The sequence below is a fragment of the Petaurus breviceps genome, unplaced genomic scaffold (assembly GCF_028583685.1).
Source record: "Petaurus breviceps papuanus isolate PSGF00001 unplaced genomic scaffold, PetGlider_PUasm1.0 90895, whole genome shotgun sequence".
Classification (NCBI taxonomy): domain Eukaryota; kingdom Metazoa; phylum Chordata; class Mammalia; order Diprotodontia; family Petauridae; genus Petaurus; species Petaurus breviceps.
Genome location: NW_027187372.1, coordinates 20,809,322 through 20,823,880, shown reverse-complemented (window position 1 = coordinate 20,823,880; position 14,559 = coordinate 20,809,322).

The following is a 14,559-nucleotide window of genomic DNA, read 5'->3' as shown; positions in this document are numbered from 1 at the left end:
CTATCATAGCAACATAGAAAGTAATGCACCACAACATAGCAGAGAGCCATGCCATCCTTTAGCCTTCCCACAAACCAATATAACCCTAGGTGTCACAGTAGGTGGCAAAAAAAACAACTTTTACCCAGGTGCCTGACTGACTCCTTCCCTGAGCATCTTCTTTCTCTCTCCCAGTCAAGCTAGCTCTGACTCCCAGCTTCCTGTGGGCTCTGCTCCACCCCTCAGCAAGACTCCTCCCATCATAGGCTCCATGTGACTATATTCAGCCTATTAGGGAAAAGAGTTTATTTTCAAAGCAGGGAAGGTTCCTGTGGGCTCTACTCCACCCTTCAGCAATCTCCTCCTACCACAGGCTCCATGTGATTATATTCAGCCTATTAGGGAACAGAGTTTATCTTCAAAGCAGGTCTTCAAATTCTCTTAGGTTTATTAAAGGGCAGGGAAGATCTTCAAATTCCCATTACCATTACAAGGAGTTTGCCCCCATTTCTCAGGTATCTAGTACAATGGGGGTTTATTAATAAGTTTAGGAATAAAGAAAACTATTGTATTTAGATGGTGATAGCTAAGGGCTCAAAGGATTATTTGTAATAGCCAACAGGTCTCATGCTCTAACATCAGAAAATAAGCTTCTTGAGGGCAGAGACATTTTTACTGTTATATTTGTATCCCTAGAATTTAGCATAGTACCTGACACAGAATAGGCATTTAATTTATCACTGTTGATTAATTCATTGATGCTTGCTTCTTCTTTTTTTTAAGCAATCAGGGTTAAGTAACTTGTTCAAGGTTACACTGCCAGTTATTTCTGGGTGTGGTGCTGAGTGTCTGAGCCAGGGATTCAATCTCCAGGTCATCCCAACACTGGAGCGGTGCTCTTACTAGCTTTGCTACCTGGCTGCCCTGCTTGCTTCTTTTCTAAATGAAAAGGTTGATCACTATCAACTAGCTTGTAAATTCTTTGAGGGCAAGGACCACCAGGTATGTTTCTTTGGTTCTCTTCCCATTTAACCTATACTCGTATCCTTAACTCGCATACTTAACATATGGCATGCATATAGCAGCTATATAATCAGTCATTTGTTGAATATCATAATTAACCTTTCTAATAGTAATGATGGTTTTGTGCTGTCCAGCTCTACTCTCTGACCTAATTCTCCTTAGGAACAAAGACACTTGGTCAAGCCCAGGCTATGTAGTATATGTCTATGAAATGAAGCAAAGTTAATTGGTCTATGTGGGGATTAAAGCTATGGCCTTGGCCTCATTAATACTATATATTCTAGCCAACTGAGCTAAGTGGTCCAAGATAGGATATTCTTTAATAGTTACCCCAAATTAGGCAGCTAATTGTGACTTCAGAGATTTGTTAGTCAATTCCTGGAAAAGCAGTGTAATCTTAAATCATGAGATTTGTTGAAAAGAACACTCTTTGCTGTGGTATCTTTAATATCATAATGAGATTCAGTGTGTCTACACCACAGAGTAAAACTTGATGATTTTCCCAATGGTTGAGCAATATTAGATTTATGGGGAAAAGGAAATGAAGGTGGAAAGTTGAATGGGAAAAACAAAGTTCAATTTGCCATTTCAATTTAAAGATATATGTGTCACTTCTGGTAAAAAAAACATGACAACGAAGACTCTGAAATCTTATTTATTATATTCCTGGTTTTCCATGTGCCATCTTCAGCCAAATACTTCCTTCCATTGATATTTGAGCAGGAGGTGATGAGCTTTTCTTTTTTAATATTGATTTGGTGATCTTATTCACTTTTTTAAAAAATACTTTCCAGATTGGGTGATTGCCACATCCTTATTTGCTACAGCCATAAAGAGTACTTGGAACCTAGTGGGAAATGTGCATTACTCATTTAGCTGTATAACACATGTTCAGCATGCTGCAACTGAACTCAATATGGCACAAAAATTTTTTAAATTTGCTTCTGAATATAAGTCAAGATGCTTGTTTTAATTTTAAATTCCTACATGATCTGGATTCCAACTAAAGAATATTTAAAATGCTCCCTTTGAATATCTTTTTTCCCCCAAATTTCTGAGATTTCAAAACTACCATTGGATGGGCAGCCTTTTTGTTATTCCATAAATGTAAAATGTTTTTTTTGTGTCTCTACAATTTGTTTTGTATTCTTCTAAAAAGTAGGTAATATATAAACAACTGGGTAATATTTCAAAAGCATTACTTAACTCTTTGCTAAATTTCACAAATAGGCATAGATGAGTTAGTAGTAAGAAAATAAATTTCTAAAACATGTGAATGCCCAAATTATAAGAAAAAGAAATAGATTATGTACATTTATCAGCAACTTCACAGCAACAATTGCCATTTATTTCACTTGAAAGGAGTATGACTCTTCAGACTTACTAGTCAATTGTTATTAGTTTTTCCTCTCTTATTTCTTAAAGATTATTATAAAATCATGACATGCTATTGGAACAGTTGTATCCACTAATTGAAGGCCAGGTATGCTACAGGGTTCTCCAGTACCCTTAAATCAGTTTGTGAGTTGTCTAGTCTTTCTTCCACTAGCTCAGGTGCTCAATGATCTGTATTCCCCCAATTTTATGGACCTTTTGTATCCCAATTATATTTAATCACAACTATATGAGTAGCTTCTGCATAGGAATATTTACTTCAAAGGAACAATAAGAACAAATGTACAAACATCCCCCCCATTTCACCCCCCAAACAACAATAACAACAATAACATATGGAGTCACAATTCCCCTCAATGCCACTTCTGTCCCTGGGCAAGGGAAGGGGGATTAGGTTAACAGCTTAATTCAGTTTCTATGTAGTATGGGTCCACCAAATTCCCAGTCCAAAGCCCTTCTTGGGCTGAAGTCCTAGCACTCTAGCTTCTCAGGGTTTCTTGGTTGGGCTAGAAGCCTGGAATCCTGCCTCTGAAGACACCCTGGCTGACGTCCAAATCAGGGGACTCTGTCTTCTTTTGCTAGAACTGAAAAGGACAAATGAAACTGACCAAAACCCTAAACCTGAGTCTCAGGGTCACAGGACCTAAAAGGGAAAGGGTGGTCCTTGTCCCTGACTAGCTTAGCTCATAGCACCTATCCTGTGCACGAATAGGATCTCCACCCACTTTAGACATAGCTGAGAGAGAGAGAGAGACAGAGAGAGACAGAAACACAGAGACAGAGACAGAGACTGTCTTAGTCTACTGGCTTTAAAAATGCACCCTGTTCTAGCTATGCAGCCAGTAGAAATGTCTATTTCCACCCACGTGGTAGGTGAATACAGAATGTCTTCTCCCAGAAGAAGGTTCCTGGTATTTCCCACATGGGTGCTTCATCTTAGATGACCTATGTATACAGAAGAGTCTAATTATATTATTATTTGTGATGAAATACTCAAGAAGTGGTATAAAGGATAGCAGTGAGGAAATGTATAATTAAGAAAGATGAACTAGTCACATGAGCCAAGTGTGATATTATAGATGTCAGTACCCTAAAAATATAAAATCATCTTGATAAAAGCTTTTAGAATATCAAGTGGATTATCTGTGGAAGATCTATAGAGGAACATAGAAATACTGAAGAATTGATTAATCTGACAAAAATCTTATTGCAATCAGTACATGTATTAGTTTAATTATTGAAACCCTATCAGGTGCTGTACATGGAATACTATATGTGCATATGCGTAGTAGACAACCAATGCATGCTTATAGATTTTATTTATAAATACAATACAAATTCTCACCAAAGCATGATAGATTCCTCAGTGTCATATGAGTTCCAAGAGATGCACACCTTGTTTCACATAAAAATGAAACCACTTTGGTTACCAAAATAAACATTCATTTTATATAGAAGCTCTTCACTCCCTCCATTTGCCTGAGATCCTATTCCAGAGATATATACTTTTATACTTGTATATTTATTTTTATTTGCTGATTTCTGTACCATTTCTACCAGATATCATGATTCTGTGAAATCTGGCAATGACAGAGGAGAGAAGACAGTGTGTGTGTGTGTGTGTGTGTGTATGTATCAAATGGATTATCTCTGGAGGATCTCTGGAGGAACATAGAAGAAATAATGGAGAATTGATTAATTTGACAGAAATTTTATTGCACTTGAATAGTCTATCAGTACATATATTAGTTTAATTGATGAAGCCCCAGGCACTGTATATGGAATACTATATGTGCATATACATATTAGACAAACTTTCTCTGTGTGTGTGTGTGTATACATACCATCTTCTCTCTGACATTGCCAACAATCTGGCATAAGCCCTCATTACTTCATGCCTTAGCTATTACAGTAACCTGCTGGTTGGTCTCTGCCTCAAATCTGTCTCCATTCCAGGCCATTCTCTGACCAAATGTCAAATTTCCTCAGGTATAAGTGTGACCATATCACTCCTAATTCAATAAACTCCCATGCCTCCCTACTGACTCTAGGATCAAATATAAAATCCTCTGTTTGGCTTTCAGAGCCTTCCATAACCTGGTACCTTCTTACTTTTCTTAAGTCCAATACCCCCACCATACTCTGTAATCCAGTCCTCCAACACCTTCCATCTCCTGACTCTAGACATTTTCATTGGCTGTCTCCCATGCCTGGAATTCTCTCCTTTCTCATGTCTACCTTCTAACTTTCTTGGCTTCCTTCAAGTAGCAGCTAAAGTCCTGTCTTCTACAAGAAGCCTATTTAAGTCCTCTTTAATCTTAATGTCTTTTCTCTTAGACTATTTCCAATTACCCTAGATAACCTTTTTGTATATAGCTGTGTGCATGATAGCTCTCCCATTAGACTGTGGGTACCTTGAGAGCATGGATTAGTATTTGTTGTGGTGGGGTTTTTTTGTCTTTCTTTTCCCCCTAGAACTAAGCATGGTACATGGTACATAGTAGCCACTTAATAAATGCTTGTTGATTGACTGTTTGCTAGGAACGTGGATAGATCCTAAGCCAGCACCCTAGGAAGTATTTTTTTGACTCTTCTCCTTCCCTTCAAAGTAAGAGCCAATAAGAATGTTCCCTGAAAATGTGCTAATAAATGCTTTATGTACATTGGTGCAGATGTGACTATTTTTTTATTCCTTCCTTAATCATCAACTCTATAACAGCAATATACTGGACCAGCCTAACAAACACTAGCTTTAATTTGGAGTTCTGCCCAAAGGGCTATAAAACTGTGTCATACACTGTGATCTAGCAATACCTCTACTAGGTCTATATCCCAAAGAGATCAGAGGAAAAATAAAAGGACCTATATATACAAAAATATTTATAGCAGCTCTTCATGTGGTAGCAAAGAACTGGAAATGGATGGGCTGCCCATCAATTGGAGAATGACTGAACAAGTTGTAATATATGGTTGTGATGGAATACTGTTAGGCTATAAGAAGTGACAAGCAGGAGGGTTTCAGAAAAGCCTGGGAAGACTTACATGAACTTATCCAAAGTGAAGTGAATAGAACCAAGAGAACATTATACACAGTAACAGCAATACAGTTTCAAAGGACTTATGATGAAAAAATGCTATCCACTTTGAAAGAAAATTTGATGGCATTTCAATGGAGATCAAACATTTTACTTTCTTTACCTTTCTTTTCCTTTTTTGGGTCTGTTTTCTTGTCCAACATGGCTAATATGGAAATAAGTTTTACATGATATATTTTACATGATTATGTGCAATGTATAATCTATAGGAAATTGCTTGCTTTCCTGAGATTGGGGGAAGGGAGGGAGAAAATTCAGAGCTCACAATTTTAAAAAATGTAAAATATTGTTTTTTACATGTAATTGAGAAGAAAATGATTTTTACAAAGTACCAATAGAAACCAAAACCCAAATACTAGTTCCAAAGTCCTGACTCTTCTGGGTTTTATCTGGTGTTTACAGGATAGCTTAGAATAGGAAGGGAGTTTATAGGTCCTCAGGACCACAGCTACTACTTACCAGCATTTCTACCTTATCATCCTTAATGAGATGACACTAAGTGGGAAAGCAATAACAATACATTCCACTGCATTATTAGTTTTAAAACTAGTACTGGTTTGCTGATTTGGATTTCTTACATACACTATAGAGTATATATATTTCACTCGCTAGATAGCCTTTCTAACCCTAACTCAAATCATGTTTACTATTATTTTATATGTAATTCTGATAAGATTAATTATATAGTTTCCAAGACCAGAACAAATTAGAAAGGGTAAAGACAGGCATACTGTCAATTAAATGAATTAACAGTTAAGATCTTCAAGACAAAAGCATGGGAAAAAATGACAGAAATCAAAGATATACACACCTCCCAAAACTGAAAAGCCTAAGAGACTGGGGACATTTAATGTAGGAGAAAACAATCCTACTGTACTTTAATAGCCCTTGAGGGAATTCCTGTTAGACAGAAAAGAATAATAGTTGTTGTTTATAATGATGACACTAAGTCAGAAAGAAAAGGTTAAATTATGTTCAGTGTACCCTTTTAAAAAGTAAAGCATGCAATGCATTTTAGTAATATTGCCATCCAAAATGGTTAAGATAAAATGTTTGAGTGCTTAAAAGCATCTAACCCTCAGCTACATGGAAAACTTAGGTAACTTGAATAATTTTTCCAGGAAGATCTTGAGTTACCTGAAGTTTCATGGCATATTGAATTTATTTCTCCCATGAACCTGTATTTGAAAGCCAACTGATAATGTGAAAACCTTATATAAAATAATGTCTGTTGCTATAATTAATGACAATCAGTATTAAGAATCTTTTGACTGTGCTCATTTTTGTTATTTGATATGCTCTTCTTGCCCAAGCTTTCACAGCCAAATTTTTAAAAAGAACACACTTACTGTGTCCATTTCCTCATCACACACTTACTCCTCAACCTCCTATGTCTTGGCTTGCATCCCCACAACTCTATTGAAAAAATAGCTGAGACTAGAGCAAACTCAACATGAATCAGCAAAGGAACATGGACACCAAAAAAAGCTAAAGTGATCACAGGCTGCATTAATAGGAGACTGTCCCAACGAAGGCGACAGATTCATATACTCACTCCTGGCAAGAACACATCTGAAAAATACGAACAAGTTGAGACATCACATTTTAGGAAGAATAACCAGAGGATATCTAGAAGTGGGGTGGGGAATAGGGAGGAGCTAACAATAATAGACCAGTGCCATAAGATCGAAGAAAGTGGGGATGTTTTAGCTTGGAAAAGAAGAATCCTAGGAAATGCTACTCTTTGTCAAGGACTTGAAACATTATCATGTTTTGTTAACTTTGTTTTGCTCAGAGCATATGCATCGATGTGATTAGCTAACATTGTAGAAAATCAAGTTATGTTCATAGAATCACAAAACTTCAGAGTTGGAAAGGTTCAGCTCATACTTGGAAAGGAATCCCCTTGCTTGAATACCTCTAGTGAAGAGGATCCTGATAAGTCTATTCCACTTTTGGATAATTCTAATTGTTACAAGTTTTTTACTTGATCAGTATATCAGAGTATGTTGCATTGGGAGGTAACAGTTTCCCCTTCACTGGAAATCTTCCAGCAAAAGTTGCCTGACCACTTTGGCAGGATATTGCCAAGGGGATATTTGGTCAGATGTGGGTTGTGCTAGATGACCAATAACATCCTTTCCATTTTGGAGGTTCTGTATAATTCTTTGTTCTTTCCATGGTCACTTGTGACTTTACAATTGACACATACAAAACCCTTTTCTCAATCTTCATTTTCCTTGACTTTTCAATTGTTTTTGACATTGTTAACCACTCACTCCTTATTGACACTGTTCTATGATGGTGTTCCTCCTACCTATCTCAAAGCTACTCTTAGGATACTACTATTTCAGAATAATGGACAAAATGATCAGTATCTGGGTTTCATTCAAAGTTTATATGTAAAGGAATGAAGTGAAGATCAATAGCCTCTTTCACTAGGAGATTCAGTGTAATGTAATGCCAAGCAAAGGCAACTTCCCAAGGTTCAAAATACCAGCATAGGTGCTCGCCATTTTATTCAGTGAAAAATTAAGAACAGAGAAGATCAAAATATGACATCATTCAAAATACAGCATTTACTAAGTGTGATTCAATAATCTCCAAGTACTACCTGATTTAATCAAGTACTACCCCACCCAAGGACATTACATTCATTTAATCAATTACTAAGTCCCTCTTCTAAATACTACTCTACCCCTAGGCTGTACCTTCATTTAGTCCAACACAAAGCCCCTCTTCTCAAATGGAGATTAGTTTCCAATCATAAGTAAAGTACATTCATTTGTTCAATCATAGAACACGAAAAGGTCAAAAGTTCCCCACCCCTGGATCACAATTGAATCTACCCCAGAGTTACAACAAGTTTAAGTACAGCACTTAATACCCAAATGGAGGTCTTTTCCTCATCTTTACACTTGAGGCAAGTTCTAAGCAATCTTTGTTCCTGGGGAGACAAAGCTTAGCAAGGCCACAAGATACATTGCCAGTCTCTTCATTAATTCATTCTCTGTCTGCAGAACAGTCCTAAGACCCCTGAAAACATTAGCAAAACCCTCTTCCAGGATTTCTGTAAACATACAACAAGAAAATCCTTCTTCAGGGTTTCTGAACCAACAGCAAGGTTCCAACACTTCTGCAACAACAGCACTGTCCTTCACCAGTGGACAGTATTCACTCTCTGTCTGCAGAACAGTCTCTGGAGCTCTGAACCAACAGCAAGGTTCCTAAGCTTCTGCAACAACAGTGCTGTCCTTCACCAGTGGACAATATTCACTCTCTGTCTGCAGAACAGTCTCTGGAGGTCTGAACCAACAGCAAGGTTCCAAAACTTCTGCAACAACAGGACTGTCTTTCACCAATGGACAAATCTGGAAAAACAGCATCAAAACAGACAGACAAAGTACCAGCATAACAGCCATGTTTCCTCAGTCCTTGGCAGCTCTGGGTGTCAGGTCTCAAAAGTCCTGGGCAATTCAAAGTGGCCCTCAGCAATCCTCTCAGTCTCTCTCTGCCTCCAAAGGTGCTGCTTCCAAAAAGTGCTTTTGCCTCTCTCTTGTGTCTCTCCAAATTTATGTCACCAGCTCCTCCCAGTCCAGCCCTCTCTTTTCACGTCAACAAGTCCATCCCACAAGTGGGATTAACAAGCTCTGGGTTTTAACACAATCAACCAAAAACCAAGCCAATACAGGGGAATCTTTAAATTCCATTACTATTACATTCAGTCACAACATGATGTAAATTAACGACCTGTATCACATAAAACCTAATTACTGATTACTGAGGATATGGTGAGTCCTTTCAACAATACAATCAGGAAATGTGTGGTCAATAGTCAGGGATGATAACCAACATGTAGAATAATTCTATTTTCCTTAAGGCAGAGGGGATTTTATGGAACAAAGGAGGATTGGGTATGGAAAAAAATATCAGTAATGCACTGAGTCACAGGTACCTAGATTTGGTTACAAGAGGGTGAAATATGATCTATCTTCTCACCTCTCCTCTTGGTTGACTCTAAACTCTTTGGAGTCATACCAGAAATGCTTAGTGGGCCTGAACCCACTCTCCCATCCTTTCCTGCCTCCACTATTCTGGAGATCATGTTATATTGCTTTCATAACATATATGAAGGAGAATAATGACATATGGTCTAGACTTCTCCTAGAAGGTGGAGTTGGAAGGTACTTCCTATAATATACCCAACTGATGATCATCCAGAACCTCCAGGAATAATAATTGATTTTTATATTGACTTTGAGTTTTATAAAGCCCTTTACAAACATATATACATATACATGTATATATGGTTTTCTTTAACCTTACCATGTTATATTATTTACATACCATACTACCTCTCTCCCCTTGTATCTTAAGCAACCTGTGGACTTTGACCTGTTTCCATCTTTATATTTCAAGTATCCTTGTATACTTTAAATTTATGGTGGAAATAAATAGGTCCTAACATTTACTTGCATATAGAAGTCATGAAAAACATATCATCAAGCATATATATGCCTAGTTACATAGAGAGAGCAAAGGCTAAAATATGGAAAACCAAAAAGTCCTGATATATGGCAAAATTCTGTATTTAGAAAAGTACTATGTTTAGATTTAGAGGGTCTCTGTTTGAGTTCTTTCTTTGCTACTTAAAAACTGTGTGACCCTAGATAACTTACTTAAACTCTCCTGTACTAAAACTAACTCATCTATATATATATATATATATATATATATATATATATACTGTGGAAGATTTATGGGAGGGCATGGACTATCTGTAAAGGACATATTTCAGTGAGTTTATAGATTCCACAGAGAGTCTAAGGAGGTATAAATGTCTTCAACATTTTGTACATTACACAGTAGGCACTTAAGAAATAGTTTATCTATTTCTTAGCTGTTGGATCATAGATTTAGAGCTAGAAAGATACTCAGGAAGCTCAGTCTAACATTCTCATTTGATATATGTAAACCTTGGTCCAAAGGGCTCAGATTTGAAGAGAAGAAATGTAGTTAGTTCCAAAGACTGTCTCTCCCTTCACTTTGAAAGGAGATTGGAATTCTGTGTCTTCTCTATCAAAGAGGGAAGTCAGAAGACTAGGATCTCTCTTCTCTCTTTCTCTTATGAAATCCACCTCTCATTCAGGGGTGGAATACTAAGCAATCAATATCCATCAATGACTATGGTCCCATGCAATTGGCCCTTTGAATCAAGGGTTTCAAACTAATGGTTACACATGTGAAGAAAATGAGGTCCAACAAGATTTAAGTGACTAGTTCAAGGTCACATAGGAAGTGTCAGAGGCAGGGTTTTAACTCAAACCCTCTGATTTCTTTCCTCTATACTGATTTGTTGATTTCCCTTTATGGCATACTTGTTACAACAAAACCTTCATTGTCAGCAAAAAAGCTTGCTATGTATCAATCATATATTATGTGGAGAGTATTTTTCCTAGCTAGTCTTAGCTAAGCTAAGCATATATGATTAACTTGAAGATATTTTTGTTTCTACAGCATGAAATTAACATTATCAACATAGTGAGCTGAACCAATTTTATCTTAATAACGTTCTGGTATGTTTTAAAATTATACCTAATGGAAATTATGGATTGAGAGGGAAACATATTAAACTAGGTGATACTGCCTAATATCTCACAAAATTATATACAGATTAGTGAATAAATGCTTAAAATCTACTATTTTAGACATAGTATCAAATATTAGTAGAAAGGAAATTCATTTTTAGTTTTGTTTTATTTTGCATTGTACACATTAACCTGATTGCATATGATGAATTGATGGCTATGCACTCTTCTTTTAAAAAAAACTTTTGCTTGGTCATTTTAAAGGATAAATGCAATTTAAAAATAAGCATCCTTCTTAGCTAGTATTATTGACTAATATCAAATATAACAATATTTGGAGACTCAAATCACAAATGTTACTTTGTTCTTGCTTACTTCTCTATCTTTTTCCACTTGTTTCATAAGCAACCTTTTTATTATCTAATTTAGTTGATTTTAACTATTTTCTTTCTCATTCATCCTTTTAATTCCTCTTTCTCATCACACTGTTTTCCCATTAAAGTAGACTTTTCTTTATCTTCCTTTTCTCTCCATATTCTTTTAATCACTTTTATGGGTACCTTGGTGGTGTGGTACATAGAGTGCTGGATCTGGAGTCAGGAAGACTCTTCTTCATGAGTTCAAATCTGACCTCAGACACTTTCTGGCTGTATGACCCTGGACAGGTCACTTAACCCAGTTTGCTTCAGTTTTCTCATCTGTAAAAATAAAAAAAAATGAACTGGAGAAGGAATTGGCAAACCATTACAGTATCTCTGCCAAGAAAACCCTAAATGGGGTCATAAAGAGTTGGACACAATTGAAAAATGACTCAACAACTATCTCTTTTATATGCTCCTCATTCTTTTTCTCTGTATGTATCCTCACTATACTAAAGAACAAACCTGGGTTTTAGAAACCATTTTTGAGAAAAATTCAGCTTGTTACAATTTTGGATCATCCCCAAAGAACTCTTAGGGCTTCAAACACATTTCATCATAGATGAGAGCAATGAATAAGCAATGGTCCTTCCTCAAATAGTCTACTGTCCAAAGGGGACCATCTTCAGTCATCCTGATTGACATCTTGCCACTGGGCCCAGATAGCTCTGGAAGAAAAAGTGTGGCTGGTGACTTTGCACGGCCCTCCCTCATTTACATCCAATTCACTTTCAAGTCATGGCATCACCTTCCTGATATCCTGGTTCTCTTCAAGAATGAAGAACAAAAAGCAATTGCCAAGAGGAAGGCAAAAGCAATGGAATCCAGATTCATTAAGGAGAGAGAGTTAATGGGAAATGAAACACATAGAGAAGACTTATATCATCCAATTTAACAATATTTATCTCTTCCAATAAAGTACCTTTCATGTATTAGTTAAGGTTTGACAGGATTCCTTAATAGCAGCAAATAAGCAAGTCAACATTTATTATGCTCTACTATGTGCCAGGCACTGTGTTAAGTACTAAGAATACAAATACAAATTAAAAGAAAGACAGGCCCTGGATTCTCAGCTAGAGTTGCAAACACCATTGGTGAGTATATACATTTCCCTATTTCATGCCTCACTTAATATTGATAATTAGAAGATGTTGAAAAAAAATAATTATTTCTGTGGTCCCAGAAGTTGATTTCTATCACAAAATTGAAGAGATTGGGAATTTGTAAAAAGGAAGGAGACAAGAGATTGGGTGAGTGTTGAGGAATAAGGATGGGTTCGGTTATTGTATAGACATTCCTCGGAATTGTGTATTGTGGTGAGAGTATGATATTATCTACCTTCAACCTTCTTATTAGTTGATCACACACATACCCACTGGGGTCAAGACACAGCCACCTTGGGGTCAGGCCATGACTTCTCAGGTAACCCCAACCCCAGCTTTGGTCTAATTTAAGCAAAGGACTAAATATTTCATCCCCTTTATTTTTCCTAGGTAGATTGTTAGGCTAAACATAATAAAAATAATGATAGTAACTACTGATGTCTTCTCCTCATATCTGTTTTATGTGAATTTCTATATAGCCATATACATACTGTGTGTGTGTATTTTTCGTATTTGAATATAAGCTCCCCAAGGGCAGGGATTATTTTGCTTTTGTTTGTTTATCTACAGTGCCTAGTACTCAGCTGGTATTTAATAAATGTTTGCTTATTTGCTTACCCTCATCAAAGTAGGCACTTCATTAAAGCTTGTTGGACTGGATTTTATTTAGAAGGTTTTGAGGTTCCTTGGAACTAGATGGAATTGACACAATATCATCCTAAAAATGGGAACCTTTAAAAAATGTCAATCTATAAACCTTTACTAAAGCAAAAAGCCTTCTTTTTACACTATTTTAAAAGTGATGATATATGTCTTAGAATAATAGAACACCACAATCTTTGAAGATTAGCTACTAGGGGCTGAACTCTGCTCAATGGAGAGACACATGGTAGGTATAAAAGGACTGCAGCATATTATCAACAATGACATCTGTGCAAGAAGTGCTATAAAAGACACCATTATGAGATGTATAATCAGAAAAGAAAGTGATAACCTTAAGAGGTAATAGACAGTTTGGCTACTGTAGTGATAGCCACAAACTGGGCAGTTAGGGAGCACAGTGGATAGAGAGCCAGGCCTGTACAGAGTCAGGAAGACTCATCTTCCTGAGTTCAAATCTGTTCTCATCTTCCTAGCTGTGTGACACTTGGCAAGTCACATAACCCTGTTTGTCTCAGTTTCTCATCTACAAAATGAGCTGGAGAAGGAAATGGCAAACCACGCCAGTATCTCTGCCAAGAAAACCCCAAATGGGGTCACAAAGACTCAGACAGAAAAACAACTAAACAATAACGCCCACAAAGCATAAAAAGATCATAAGGAAGTCCTTTAGTATATGATGTGGAGAATAGAGAATATATGGGAAGACATGTAAAGGAATTACATAGGCATAGATGAGTTATCTTCACTATTGGAAGGAATATATAAACATTTCTGTGTGTATGTGTACATGCATACATATATGCAATCTACACAGTGCATACATATAACATGTACATGTACACACAGCACAGGTGTGAGACACATGTCCACTTGTACACATCTTTATATTCATGCATTTGTGACTGTATGTTGCATGTATAGACCCTTTTTGACATGGTGCTTGAATGAATGACCCCTACCTATTCCAGTGTCGTAAGGGTGCACCCTTATAAGGAGACTGAAAAAAAATATTAAACCTTTTCACCAGATTATACATTTCCCACCACGACTCACTCTCAGTTTTATCTAGTTTCACTGTGATTTAGACTCAGGATACCTTCAGTTTCAGATTTTCCTTTTACGTGCAGACACACAGTGATGAGGGAGAAAGAACATTGGATCTGAAGGTAGAAGGACAGGTCTTCAGTGCTGGTTGCAATACTTACAGGCTATGTAGTTAAAAATAAATGAGTCACTTAACTGTTCTGAATCTCTACTTTTTCTCTAGAACAGAGGTGTTAAACAAGCCTCATTT